The sequence below is a fragment of the Gallinula chloropus genome (genome assembly GCF_964237585.1).
Source record: "Gallinula chloropus genome assembly, chromosome: 3".
Classification (NCBI taxonomy): Eukaryota; Metazoa; Chordata; class Aves; order Gruiformes; family Rallidae; genus Gallinula; species Gallinula chloropus.
Window position 1 is genome coordinate 109,352,683 of NC_140087.1, and position 16,115 is coordinate 109,368,797.

Below are 16,115 nucleotides of genomic sequence, written 5' to 3' on the forward strand. Positions count from 1 at the left end.
TAAGGTTCCAATGAAAGAAAACCATCTCCATTTTCTGTCTCTGACAGTGTTCTTCCTAGCATTTTATTCAAGATCATCCTGTATTCTTTTAGACAGAAGTTCAACGACAGACCGAGACTGTCTAACCTGTCTTTGTCTTCATCCCAAAAAACAGAGGGTCAAAATGCAATGAAAACTACCAGACAAAAGCAACACTTTTTCCTCCTGTTAAAGGGAAAGTGAATAATGGATACAGTTAACACCCCCCTCCAAATAAGAAGTTTTGCTCACTTATTTTAATTACATATACTTAATCTGTTTTCTTTCCTTCTCCTACTCACCCCCCCAATATATAATGAACTTTTTAAAGAGTGTGCACTGGTAGCTGTTACAGTGAAAATTTCTTTCAGTGATTTAACATCATACCCCGAACTAAATCTCACATTTTAATACAGTAACAATGAGTAAAGATGGTATGAATTTCTTATCTCAAAAATCATTTTTATCAACAGAAGAAGAATAAAGGTGTTCCTCAAATCCTCCCAATAGTCATGAAAAAAAAATCACAGCTGAGTGCTTTCAGAAGTAATTACATTATAAATAACATATTGTTATATCTATTGACATGCAAAGAAAAGTAAGTATTGAAGGTGAGCTCTTTTGCCCTGTCATGTGTTAGCAATATTTGTTACTGGTTTTAAATAGAGCTTCAATTTAGTTGCCATCACAGAAACTTGGTGGGATGACTCGCACAACTGGAGTGCTGTGAAGGATGGGTATAAGCCTTTTACGAGGTACAGGCGGGGAAGGAGAGGTGGTGCAATAGACCTCTATGTTAGGGATTGTCTTGGAGTTTAATGATGGTGATGATAAGGTTGAATGTTTATTGGTTAGAATCAGGGGGAAGGCCAACAAGGCAGACATCCTAGTGGGAGTCTGTAATTGACCACCCAATCAGTATGAAGAAGTAGGTGAAATCTTCTTGCAGCTGGGTGTACCATCATGATTGCTGGCCCTTGCAGGCTCTGCAGAGGGTCCTGGAAAGGCTGGATTGATGGGCAGAGGGCAACTTCATGGAGTTCAACAAGGCTATGTGCCAGGTCCTACACTTGGATCACAAGAACCCCAGGCAGTGTTACAGGCTTGAGGCAGAGTGGCTGGAGAGCTTCCCTGGAGAAAAAGGACATGGGGGTTCAGCCAGCTGAATATGAGCCAGCACCGTGCCCAGGTGGCCAAGAAGGCCAACAGCATCCTTGCTTGTATCAGGAACAGTATGACTAGTAGGAGTAGAGAAGTGATTGTTCTACTATACTCAGCTCTGGTGAGGCTGCACCTTGAGTACTGTGCCCAGTTTTGGGCCCCTCACTACAAGAAGGATGTTGAGATGCTGGAGTGTGTCCAGAGAAGGGCAATGAAGCTGGTGAGGGGATTGGAGCACAAGTTCTACGAGGAGAGGCTTCAGGAACAGGGGCTTTTTAGTCTTCAGAAAAGGAATCTGAGGGGAGACCTTATTGCTATCTAAAACTACCTGCAAGGAGATTGTAGAGAGGTGGGAGTCAGTCTCTTCTCTCAGGTTACAAGTGATAGGATGAGAGGAAATGGTTTCAAATTGCACCAGGGGAAGTTTAGGTTAGATATCAGGAAGAATTTCTTTGGTGAAAATGTTGTCAAGTATTGGAACAGGCTGCCCAGGGAGGTGGTGGAGTCCCCATCCCTGGAGGTATTTAAAAGTCATGTGGATGTTGTGATTGAGGGCATGGTCTAGAGGTGGACTAGGCAGGGTTAGGCTGTGGTTGAACTCAGTGATCTTAAAGGTTTCTTCCAACCTAAGTGATTCTATGATTCTGTAGAATTAAAAGTAATACATGAAGTATCAGTGAAAAAATCAAGCATCAGAGGGCCTTGAGGAGGAACTGCTGCATGTACATTAATGGCATAATTAGCTAAATGATCAAACTCGGAGATCTCAGACCCAGAACTCCTTATGAGAAATTAATATTTTCTACATCACTAAGAAATTAGATTGACCTTGTCTCAAGCTTTTACAATTTCATACTATTTCAGTACATAATTAGGTTGAGAAAAAATATTAATGAGAGTCATGTTTGTGACTAATATCAGTGAGGCTGTGTAAAATTTCACTTACAATCTACGAGCTCTGGGAATAATAATATATTAAAAGAGAGTATTTTACAATACAGCAAAATGGAGAGTTACACATCTGCACCAGCTCAGAAGCTTTAAAAACATTTTTTTTCCTAATAAATGTCACATTGATATTTCATGGTTCCTATAGAGTATATGGTTTATGGAGAGCAGCTTAAGTGAATTTGCATTGCCATGGCACCCATCGCAGAACCAACACAGTGCAGTACAGAGTTTAATCTCCTTTGCTGGAACTGCACAGAAGAAGACTTTTAGGCTGCTTTGATGGTGGCTTAGTTCTAAAGCTACACAAATCAGTGGAATTTAATAACACTTCTAGAACCACGAGAATGGAGTAATATGCAATCAGAACTTTAAGCCATGAATAATTCTCCCATGTAGTGTCCTGGTTTATTTTTATCCATTTTTCTCTCCCCTTGTCCACAGCAATCAGTTTGGTCAAGCATGATTTACCTTTGGTAATTCCACTGTGCCTGTTCTCAGTCCCCTTCTTCCCCATCACATACCTCAAAATTGCTTCAAAGATAATTTTCTCTATGATTTTCTGAGGGACTGAACTGAGAATTACAGACCTGCAGTTTTATGAAGCATACTTCTGGTCTTTTTTAAAGACATCTTTGACATTTACATTTCTTTAGTCACTGGGGTCATCTCCCAGTCTTCTCAATGTTTAAAAGACTGTAGAGAGTGGCCTTGCAAGAACATTGCCAGTTCTCTCAGCACTCATTTGGTTCTCTGGACCTGAATAGGTCAGGTTCTCTTACATAATCCCTGTCTTAGTCCTTATTCTTCTCTTCTCCTTGAACCAGTGCGTCAAGCACAGAAGTCTGGTAGACTGAGGCAGTGAAAACTAAGGCTAAGGCCTTACCTGTGTCTGTTGTCACCAAAAACCTACCACATTTAACAAGGACTCGCATTTTCCTTGTTCAGCCCTTATGGTCTTAGATGGGAATTTACTGCTACCAGTATGATTTGGATACATCTAGCTAAATGAGCATGTGGTCAACAGTGAATGCAGAAAAATAGATATTTTATGATGCAAAACAACTCATACACCAGTAGATCCTAGAAGTGTCTAATTGGAGGTTTGAATCTTGCTATCTACACTCCTTAAAAAAAAAAACAGTGGTCAAGGAGGTGCAGAAACAGTAAACACAGCAGTCAGATATCTGAAAATAAGCTGAGTGCAAGGAGAGAATTAGAACTCTAGTAAGAAAATGTCACAGTGAACAAACATATAAACTGCTGTAAATCCCTGTCTATGTCCTTGCCACAGAACTGGAAGCTGAAGTGTCTCCTTTGTTTCCACATGTTCAGCCAGGCTAGTATGTCACAGGGCTCCATTCCCAGAAAGACCCATCTGTTACCAGACCCCTTTTTTGCTTAATCTTTCTAATTCTAAATCTACTGGATAGTTCTCCCTTTGGCTTGTGCTGCTTATCCCTTCATTCTGTTGCTCATGGCAGTTTCCCATTTGCTGACAAAAGTATATATCTTCTCCTGACTGATTCAATTACTGTTGCCTCTTGGTACCTCATGGGAGGGATAGATTACATCTCATAGTAAAGGACAATTAATAAAGTATGGTTTTTTTAATGCACCATCATTTCTGAGGGAGTAATTGGGGTACTTTTGGAGGAAATAATGTCTCCCCTGGTTTGACTTTACTTAGCCTATCCCTAATGTGATTTTCTTTATAGTTAAAAGATGAAGTGCAGTGATTCAAAAAGGCTTTTATTTAAAGTGATGTAAAGAACAAAAGACCCCAAATCATCTCTGCTCTACTGCAAGTTAAAGGAACCTCAGCCTGTAAAACTACTTGACAATAATGAAGTTCCATGATGTATACTAGCTTCAGCTTGGCCTGGCAAACTAGGTTCACCGTGAAGAAAGTATTTCTTTACAAATGAGGTCAGGAGCCCCTCAAAGACCAAACGCTGACCTTTCATCTTTCTACTAATGTTATGCATAGAAACAGTCTCATAATGCAGTTGGAAATGAAAAGCAGCAAGATGCAATACATAATAATTCACAGAATCAGCCTACTTCCCATCCTTTTGCTATTATGAGAAGAATTTCTGGTTGCATACCATCTGCTAGCTGTATGAACAAATTTAATTGCAAACACAGATAAAATCCAATGATGGCAACAAAACCTAGAGCAGAAGAGTTATGTCAATAAACATGTAAAACTTTATAATAGATTGGTTTTAGGGTCTCTCTTCAGAAATTATACATAATAAGGCATATGACTTTTCCAGTCATCCAAATAGTTTCATTTCTGTTCTTTCCAAGTTGTTTATTTATGTTGTAAGACATTAAATACTTCCAAAAGAAGTTAATTTGATGCTTCATTTAACTTATAAAACTAATTCATATAAACGGGGATCAGACTCCATTCACTCATAGAAGTTACCAAATACACTGAAAAGTGAAATGAAAACAATAATCTTATTAGTATTTCTTTACAGATGATTCAATATGCCGTGCATTTTTCATCAACTTTTATTATGCTCTAAAGTGTCCTGAGAACACTGTATAACTAGCAGAGGGGTTTATTTTAGTAGGCAGCAGTTCCTTCAATTAGGATCCTCTTTTAACTGGGGAGTATATATAGCTAATGCTGCCTCAGAACACTTGGCTTTCTTTTTGCTAGAGTCAAATCAAGTCATTGCAGTGATCAAAGTATTAAATAGTTGGGAACAAATTTATCTAATCCCTCCTTTTACTTTAATAGACTTGCACCAACCAAAGGCAACAGTAATCTTGCATTTTTCTTTTCCTCCAGGTTTCAAACTATTTTGATGTATGCACTTGTCATTTCTCTGGTAGTTAAAAATCGTCTTTCAGGCTCTTCCATGATGAAGTCACTACTAGTGTAAATTTATAAAATATACATGCTTCTTGGGCTTAGGCATAATCTGCTGGCACTTTGGGTAGTGTTTTCACTGTATAGATCCATGCATCTGCAGGATGCATACAGCAAGAGCAGTCTCTACAGGATTTTTACTTTGCCATTTGGGTTCCTCCAGAAATACGTTCAGAGGCTCTATGTGTCTCTTGTATATCATAGAAAAAGAGACATTAATGGGAGGCACGAGGTTATCTAGCAGTTGGGTAGTTTTGGACTCCCCTTCTTATCTGCCTGTTTTTCATGGTTCACGGTATAACCTTGCTCTGAAAAGCTATTGCTTATGGCAGGAATTCAGAAGCATGTTTTCTGCTACAGTGTAGTAGCAAGGAAAAAAAACCCCAAAACCAAATAACAAACCAATAATATGCTGTAAGTGTGAAGAACTAATGAAAGTTTTAAGTCTGATACTGCCTCAGTCAGGAACCGATATGCAGCCCTGCAAAGCTGTGATCCCAAGCTTTTTGTTGGTGTATACAGGAATAATCTCTGGCTTCAGGGGTCCTTAAGCAGAGCAAAGTGCTGAGAGGAAAGTATCTGATAAATCAGGATAATGTAGTTTTAAGTTCTGGTATCTCGTTACTTGTCAAAGCTCTTAGAATTCAAGCCAGGCCTGGGGAGCCGAAAGATACCAGATCTCAAAACTAATCCTGTTTTCTTGTCTTCATTCTATATCGCTAAGTGCTTCCTTCTGCTGCTGCTATTACAGTAAGTAAATTAAATAGGTTTTTCCTTCCTGCCACTGATAAGCAGAGGCCTGAGGTGTGGACTGGAGGGTGCACTGACTACAAGCCTTTGGTAGAAACTATGGAAAAGATGTGCATACAACAGTGTACCTTCTCTATTAGCACATTAACAAGTTATCTGGGGTGCAGTGGAAGTTTACAGTTTATTTCTGTGTCTGTGTGCCCTTGTTCTCTGAAAATCTTTAGCCAAGTTGCTGTCAGCCCAAAAGCTATGTATTCCATTTTTGTCACCTCTGTCAGTATTGCTTGCTTTGTTCAATCACTCATCTTGGGAGGTCTTCTGCCACCAAGATGAATGGTATGTTCATTCATTGCCCTGTCTCTGGGCCATGTGGAGGAGGTACTCAAAAATGTCAGCTTGTTTTTCTTCTGCTATCCTTCTATTTTATTTTTCCCTCCTTGCTCATAGTGATATGGCTGTCAGCTCATCTATTTGTGTTTAATTACAGTCACAGAATTCTACCTTCCTACTGTATCTGATAATTAACATATCTCTGACTATTTAACAGACAAAACACATTTACTTAAAAGCCTTCTCTTTTCCTCTTTCACTTTTTTCCTTGGGACTGTGAAGAAACCTCCCCTCCATATAAACCTGTGTGGCTGGCTAAAATCAATGTCAAACTGATTAAATTCACAATCTTATTTAGATCCCTAATTAATTGATGGCAGCATTCTTTAATTTTATTTATCAAATAAAAATATTGCATCCTTAGAAGCTAAACACTAACACATTAAAATCTTCATAGGAAGGCACAAATTCTTACGAACACTGAGAGTTTGGAAACAAGAAACAAACAAACACAGAACCTCTTCTTTTTCATCCAGAATGAGTTTAACAGGAGCAGCAGCTGTGTTAACTTCCTCTACTGCCTACAAATGTGATTACACCTGAGTCAGAGGGACCATGCTTCAATGAAATAGGATGTTTTAGATTCTCTGCTGAAAACTACAACTAAGGTGTAAAATATTAGAAACAGTAAGGTAAAAGCACATCCACCCTAAAAACATGCTCAGAGTAACAACTGCCTCCCGATTACACCTCACCCTGAATTTGAAAAAAATCACCTGAAGCCCACTGGACTTCTGCAGGATTTTCTCATTATTTCACCACTGGAGGTTTCAGTTACAATGTAGTTTTCTGATTCTGAACTTAGACGTTTTTTATGTCAATGAACTTCCAATCAACCTTGAAGAGCTGGGGAGCTGTGCCACCACTGCATCCAGTCACAGAGCTACACAACATGACAAATTGTTCTGTTTGTACTACAACATTATAAATTTTCTTCAGGAATGAAATATAGACAAAATGTAATCTAGACACTTTGGTAACTGATTCTCTAAAAGAAGATCCTAAAGGGGAAAAGATGATCTAATTTTAAGCTGTTCTTACAAAAGAAAATATGGGTTCCACATTGCACACTTAATTTTCAGCACTTTAAATTGCTTAAGTCAACCCCTCTGGCTCAAGAGACTTCTGAGAAGACAGGATAAGTCCTGTCATAAGTCCTAGCTCTCATAAACTTGAAAGGAAGATCAGTATGGCATATCTCATCTACATCAAGATGGATGCAACAGAGACAGTCAAGTAAATAAGAGAGGAAGGCGCTGTATCAGATTGATATGAAAAACTTGATTTAGAATAAAATTCTCCACACTGTCACACAATCATTTATTTATCATTGACTATAAGTATTTCCTATAATAATTTATGCATTGTAAGGGGTGGGAAAGATGTTTCACAAGTAAATCCCTAGTACCTTCATCTGGGACTAATGGATGCCCACTGCGCACTTGTCACCTTCAAAAATCACAACCTGCTCTCAGTGTAAAATAACATTCACCAGTGGTGCAGAGTGGAGAGCTCTGAGTAACCACCTGAGTCAGAGGCAGGAGCTGGACTTCTGCTCTGTATCCAGGTTTATGTCTGTACTTGCACAGTGGCAGACACATGACCTGAGTCTAAAAATTTTTTTAGTTAAACAGAAGTGCTATATAATATAAGGTACCACTTCTAGGCTCCAGTGGCTTTTCCAAAGGTGAAAAAATTCCTCATAGGTTGAGCACCAGATCTATAAACTTAACAGAGATATCTCAGATAGCCTAGGGCAACTCAAACATCATCAGGCCTTTTTTCCTGTGTTCTACTCTATGACCTAAGTTTAGGGAACTAATCAATCCCTAACAGTGGCATCTGGTAAAAAACATAAATAGAGTTTTTCACATGTAGATGCCAACATACATAGCATGATTAGTCGGCTTAGGTGTTTGTGATCTTAGTGGTTAGCAGTCCAAAAGAGGGAGCCTATTGAGCAACTGCAGTGTGGAAAAAAGAGAGGAGATTGGAAGCTGAGAGAAAGAAGATGCTCCATTACTCATCTCTTCTGCCTCTAGAAATAGCATTGAGCAAGAGTGATTTTAAAAAGTCCCTACTGCCAAGGGCTTAGATAGGCCAGGAAGCCTATCATGCAGTGGTGGAAGTGAGTTTTAGAAGCCTGCTGAGGCTGCAGGAAAAAAAAATTATTTGGAGAAGCTCAGGTTCTCCTGTTACCTACATTATTTCCTTGGTCTGACCTCCAAAAGTTTGGATCCTTTAAACAAATCGGAAGAATATTCGTGAGTGTGTGTGTATTCTCTTTTAGCAATCTCTCTAAATTACCCTCTTGAGAATAGATCATCTCATTCCCAGTCATTCCAAAATCACCTTGAACAATATTGAAAAGAATTATTTGTCTATCTATTTTTATTTGTTTCTTATGAAAACAGTGTATGTAATCACAGAGTCTTTGTGTATGTCTGTATATCCCCTCTGGCAACTTTTGAACCTGCTGTCTAATTTCAATCAAGACTAGAGCTCCCACAAAGCATTGCCTAAAACAGTAAACCAGGAAAAAGATAAATCAGTATTGAAAATTTCTAAGTTGCTCCCAATCATTCTTCATCCTTTTCATGAAATAAAGTACTGAAAATCAAATCTTGTCTGACTTCTAAACTTCTTTATGAAAAACAAACACAAAGCAGAAGAGAGTTGCATTATTTGATTGAAAAGTCATTTGACCAAGAGAAATGAACCCATAGGAAATTGTTATAGTAATTTATAAACGAATGTGATTGCAACAGAAGAGTATGTGAATGACTTAATTTTAATGATTGCAAACATTAGTATAAACTAACATTTTATATACAAAGTAGGTATACAGGAAAGTTACAGTTTTAGGGAGGGTTTCTCATTGAATTCATTAACCAGTAGACATCCAATGTGCCTTGCTGAGAATCTGTTCCAGTTACCATTGATGTATTTACAGGCTTTTAAGGTGGACTTCTCCATTTCAGAACTGTGTTCCTTAATATTTTCAAAGGCAGAAAAATTTCTCACTTCTCTGAATGTCACTTGACTGCAAGTAAAAATGTTAACAGCTTGCAAGAGTGCTAATTAGAGCATCATAAAATATATTTGGCTTCTTTGACACTAACTTAACCAGAAGATGAAACTCAATCTGTGGTGAAAAGCTGAGGATTTCACTTCTACCTTCATGTCTGAGCAAGGAATCTTAAAAGTCAGAATTCAGTTTCAGTTCATGTAACTCCACTTTTTATGCTACATGTCTTTTCATCATATTCGTGTTTACTTCCAGTTTCCAGAGTCACTTATCACTGCTAGACTTGTAAGATTTGTACTGGAAAAGATAAATACCTTTCCACATTTTCCTCATTCAGCTCTGCATGTCACAAGGCACATAAGCCTACAAACGTGCACCCTCACTCAATTAATAAAATTAACAGTGGACATCCATTGTGACAGATACATCTTGCTATTAATTTTTGAGCAGATTCTTCATTCATAGAATCCTAGAATCATAGAATTGTAGGGGTTGGAAGGGACCTCGAGAGATCATCGGGTCCAACCCCCCTGCCAAAGCAGCTCCCTAGGACATATCACTCAGATAGGCATCCAGACGGGTCTTAAATATCTCCAGTGAAGGAGACTCCACCACCTCCCTGGGCAGCCTGTTCCAGGGCTCTGTCACCCTCACTGTGAAAAAGTTCTTCCGCATGTTGGTGCGAAATTTCCTATGCTCCAACTTGCAGCCATTGCCCCTTGTCCTATCCCCACAGACCACTGAAAACGGGCTGGCCAATTCCCCCTGCATCCCCTGCTTCAGATAATTATAAACTTTACTTAGGTGCCCCCTTAGTCTTCTCTTCTCAAGGCTGTTCAGTCCCAACTCACTCAGCCTTTCCTCATAGAGGAGATGCTCCAGGCCCTTAATCATTTTTGTAGCCCTTCTCTGGACTCTCTCCAGGAGATCCCTGTCTTTTTTATACCAGGGAGCCCAGAACTGGACACAATACTCCAGGTGGGGCCTGACCAGGGCAGAGTAGAGGGGGAGGATCACCTCCTTTGACCTGCTGGCTATACTCCTCCGGATGCACCCCAGGATCCCATTGGCTCTCTTAGCCACCGAGGCACACTGCTGGCTCATGGCCAACCTGTCATCAACCAGGACCCGCAGGTCCTTCTCCACAGAGCTCTTCTCCAGCAGGTCATCCCCCAGCCTGTACTGATACAAACGGTTGTTCCTTCCCAGGTGCAAGACTTTATTCATACATTTCCTGTTTTGGTGGTTGTCTCTACAATGCCTTAAAGAGCAAGTCAAAGACAGAACAACGTTCCTTTCTCAGTGAGAAAGTATTGAAACTTGAATCAAGGAAGTAGCTGTGCCTAAATTTTAGTTATCTAGTCAGGGCTTGTTGAGAATATTTCATATATTGTTGATAGGATGCTTTCATGGGTATCCACCTCTTCTCATTAGTCTTTATATACACGTGTGGGGTCATATATGGTGTGGTCACATACACACGGGATAGGCACTCCCTCAGATACTACCTATTCTCTCAGTGCCAAAAAGTCACGTGCAGGTTTATTTCCCTCTTGGACAAACTGGGACTCCATGTCCCTGATGCAGACATGGCAACAAGTTAATTTTTATGAAATTAAATTGACTGGAAAATAAAATTTTCATGTTACCTTTCAGAAACCATTTTGCATTTCACACTCCCTGTTTCAGCACTTATGTGATGTAACCAAGGTACCCTAGGGTTCAACTCACTGCAACTGCCAATAGTTTTGCCAAATTTCAGGGTTTGAAAACCTGTTTAACTTCTCTTTAAATTAAGAATTTGATTTAGGTCATTTTTCTTAAATAGTACCCAAGAACTCCTAAAAAACCTGACATCAGTTACTCATGTCAATTACTTTAAATTCTGCTTCTTAATATCTGGAAAGTATTAAAACTTTATCTTGCCCTTCTTATCATTTACTTTCTCTAGGAAAAAGACCAATGTTTGATTTCAGCCTATCTCACATAATTGTAATTGATAAAACAGCACTCCTGAGATAAATAAAAGCCCTCATACCTAACAGTAGCTAACAGTACCAAGTTCCTTAAAAACTATCCATTATTTACCTGACTTTATAATGGACAAAAGTCACATCTCACAGTTTTGAAAATCTCAAGTAACTCATAATCCGGAAAACATTATTATTTCCAGGGGTTTTTAAAATCTACATTGTTAAGGTGGGAATTGGAAGCGTATTTGGAATATTTGGGGGGTTCCTTATGAATTATTCAGTCTGTATGCTGCTACACAGGGAAATTCTCAAAAGCAATTAGAAGGACTTTTAGAAGAAATTTTAAATATTTCCATTAATTTATCTAATAAGCTAGCAATTTGTTTATTTTAAATACGCATTCATTGGAAGTGACAATGACAACTGGGGATTGTTTTAAATGTCAAATTGCTTAATTAATTGTTGTATTGAATTAATCATTCATGTTTTAGTGCTCAGAAGGAACAATACATAGGCAGAGGGGTTGTTTTCTCAATACACGAGTACCAAGATATTTGCAGTTTCATTTTTTGATGTAAATAACCATGCTGATCTATACAACACAAAAACCTAACCTACATTTTGTAAGCATTTTTGTTACTTTTCCCAAAACAGAAATCATAAGTCCTTTTATGAAAGAAACACTGAGAAAGACTCTTAGGCAAATGTCAAACACACTTTGTTTTAATGACCATTGCTACTTACACACCAAATTTTAAATTGAACACTTTTCCTACAATGGTGATTTTACTTCAGATAGTATATGGGAATTTTAGTCTACTTGAATATTTCTTAAAATACTTTTACTGACATATCTGGAAGAGAAGCATGAAAAATATCCCTAAAAATATTATTCATCAGATAAGAAGAAGAAATGGGTTTGCTTCCACAAAAAAACAAGTGCTGTTATCTCACATGCACAGCAATACCAAGGAAAGCATTGACTATAAAAATTGTCACTTGGGCCCTGAAAACAGAGAGGGATTTTTAACAAAGATCAGTGTCTTTTTTAACTGACCACATTCATGTTTTCAAGCTTTCTGTAAGAGACAGAATGGTTAAAATAGTTCTTTATTTTAGGAAGACTTGAATATAAGAAAAAGATTGCAGGAGATGGGACCTTAAGAACATCATATATCCTGAATCTTGAACATACAGACATTGCATAAATTGAGCCTTACAAAATGCTTGACTTGGGAACACCTGAGAAGATAACATTCAGGAGGTCTGACCAGGGCACATTTCATCAAAACTGACTGTGCAAAATAAACTGCGAAATTGGCCAGATGTAAAGTGCTTCAAATACACAAAACCAACAAAATGAATTCTCTCTAGCTCCTTCAGCTACTACAACTACACTGTCATCAGAAAAAGCTATGGTAATGTCCTGGTTTCAGTCAGGATGGAGTTAACTTCTTTCGTAGCAGCGGATGGAATGCTGTGCTGGAGAGTTAAAATGAAAGCAGTGCTGATAACACCCTGATGGTTTTAGTTGAGTCAAGCAGTCAAGGACTTTCTCAGCTCTTCATATTTCTCTATTCATGAGAAAGGAGGGGATGAAGCCAGGACAGGTGACCCAAACGGGCCAAAGAAAGCATTCCATGCCAATTACGTCATGCTCAGTATATAGGGGGGCTGATGGGAGGAGGAGCAGGGCGGCTCCAGGACGCGCGGTTTTTGGGGGACCGTCGGGTTCCGGGACGGCTCTGGGTGGCACGGCCTGAGCTGTGGGTTTGGTGAGAAACTGCATTGTGTATCAACAATTTCATAGATTTTTTGTTCTAAAGTCCTGTTACCATTGTTATATTTTACCTTCCTGCTATTTTAGTAAACTATCCTTATCCCAACCCACGGGCTTTTGGTTTCTTGGTTTTGGGGTTGTTATTTGCCCCTTCCTCTTCCCTTCCTTTGCCTCACACTATCCTTCCCCATCCCTCTTCTGCCCCTCCTCTTTTCCTTTAAAGAGCAGGCAGCTGCGTGGATCTCAGCTCTCAGCTGGGGTAAAACCACTACAGGTAATAAAGTTATTCCCTACTTATTGATATGTTTAAAATTATTTCTTAAATATCTATCAATACAATTGAACTTCTATGCTTATGCATGCTACACGTACGCTTTATATATGTTATGACAAACTATATTAAATATATACATGTATATTTATACAAAATCATATCGCCAAATGCAAGAATATCCAGGAATTAAGAAAATGAATAAATCTCTTGAAATCTTCATCTTAGTGGAGCTGTGAGTTTGAAATGCGTGAAAGAGTGAATGCTTATTGTAAAAAGAAACAGGACCATTATTGCACACTATTTACACTAGAAAGATATTCCAGCAGTTACGTGCAAATGAGCTTCTAGCACAAAGAGACTTGACTAGGAAAAGTGAAGTAGCATACGTGCCTTTTTGCTGACAATTAATTTTTTGGTCTCATAAGCATTATTATCCCCTTATTCCCAGTTGTCAAAGGCAACGAAAACACTTGCCCTTCAGCACTGATAATAAATTGTCAAAACAAGATGTGAATCACACCTGAATGTCTTGATTTATAAACTTATGTACCAGTCTATAAGAATAAAGAGGATTTATTATATGCAGTGATTTTAAAAGTTGTTTTAGTCTTCTTTTTCTGGAAGAATAAATACTTCCTGCATCCTTGGAACAAGTTTTTCCTATAACATTACAAACAGCTGATGTGGTCTTGGTCAACATAATGCTCATTTTCACTTAAAAATATATGCTTTTTTGTCTATGAAAAGCAATTCTATTATGGAACCAATTATCTGATTCCTTTATTATGTCAGATCCTTATGTTGTAACAGAAAAATAGTTAATAGCAAAGCACTTGAAATCTGAAAAAACACTGTTTTCATTGGTATTTGTAATTTTTCTAATGTTACAAGTATGAAAGTTTTCTGCAGCAGTCCACATACCTCTCTGCTCTAACCATGTAAATGGCCCTTGGAAAATACAGTTGCACTTACTTCCAGGAGTATAAAAGAGTTTTGGTATCATTTTGCTTCACATGTATTAAAAGGAAGGATAATTTTCTCCAAATTTCTGTAAGCTCTTCAAAAGGAATACATTATTTACATAGACACTAAAGCAGTAATGGTATTATGCTCCCTTTGTGCATACTTTTGAGCTCAGAAAGAGTGATTTGGCACTTGAGTTATAATAAAAGCTCAGGAGTGGAATACTAGACAAAATATGACCAACAGAGTAAGTCATAAGAACAAGACAAAACAGCAATAACTGTGTGTTTCCCTTTTAATGACAATGAAATAAGGTGTGTGCACATATGACCAGGCACAGAGGATGCCAGAGTAATTAATTCTGCATCCCCAGCTCTGAGGAAAGTGCCAGAGCATCTGTTTCATTTCTTATGATCTTATATAGAGTCACATGATGTCCTCACTTAACGCTCACAGTCATGGGAAGGTGCAACAGGGTTTTACAAGCCTGTAGGCATGTTAATTCCTAAAAGATGTTTTATGCATCTCTGAAAGTTGCTTTTTTTTTTTTTTTTCTCATGATTAGTAGTAAACATTTGTGTATATATCTGGAACATTTAGGGTTTGTAGATAACACAGCATAGCCATTCATGGCTCCTGTCCTAAGGACATTGAATATTTCATTATACAGGTATATTGCTCCATTGGAAAATACAGAGATAGGCATAGTGGTTTTGTAACTTCTAGATACAGAAAAGGGTAATGTAAGACTGTAAACATCACCCCTTCTAAACTCTGGCATTATTCATGCTTCTGTATTTACAACTGGCCAACGTAAAATCTTCTTCCTTGCTGCTCCTACCCTAACACTCTTGCATGTTCCTTGAGAAATATTTTCCCTTAATATTTTTAATTAGTACTGCAAATACCTTGCAGCTGTAAGTCAGCAGACTGATGCAGCTTTCTAATTCCACAGTAAAGAACAGATTTTATCTGTAACTGTAGAACAGGTACGTCAGAAGAAATAGTTCCATTTAAAAATAAACTAAAAAAAATAATAATTTAAGGGTTTTCTTTAGTTAAAAACAGAGCAAGTGGTGCATAGACTACATCAGAAATATACTTAATGGTAGTGGTTATGGAGGGTGAATTCTACTGCAGAGCATAGGAAGGAAAAAATCCCAGGGTAAACTGTGTATGTCACGCATTCTAAATTATTATTATCAAGGAATGTTAATTTTTATCCTCAATTTCCTCATTTTTACGATCTGTTCTTTTCAGAATCTGCTTTTCTGCCACCTTTACATATTTTTTTAAATATTAATAAGCCAGTTCAGCACTTTTTTGTTTTTGTTATAAAATCATTCTGTATTCATTTTTTAAAAACCCCTCATTTTCTGACTCCTGCATTCTCCTTTCTATCTTTATGGATCTCTGGATAAATGTTTGGCAATTTCATATTTGTTTTCGATCCTTTGTGTGAATATTTTGCTTTGAAAGCATTCTGTGTATAAACAGGTAGTTATAATGCCAACAATAAATTGTAAGTAATTAATGTCTGATGCCTCTTTCAATTACAGAGTCTTTTGGGAGGATATACATAGGTAATTTGAATTCTCAGATTTTAATATTTATCATATGGTCCTGAAGTGAGAATGCCATTAATATTAAAGGTTTTGCTTTTATTTTAATAGATCTACTCCAGAGGAGAGCCATCCTAATGAGTAAAATAATGGTAAGTGCAGGTACCTCAGCTCCCTAGAAGAACAGTAAAGGAGCCAGAATAGCTAGGACAATTGTGTTGTAATAGATTTCACCACTCAAATTCTAGTAGCTTATCAAGCTATAAAAAAAATTGCTTAAAATCCCCGAGGTGCTGGACTGCTTGCCTGTGCACACATATCAGCTTGAATAAGACCCTTCCAGCCTTTCACACACTTCAGGAGTGAACTCCATCAAATAGC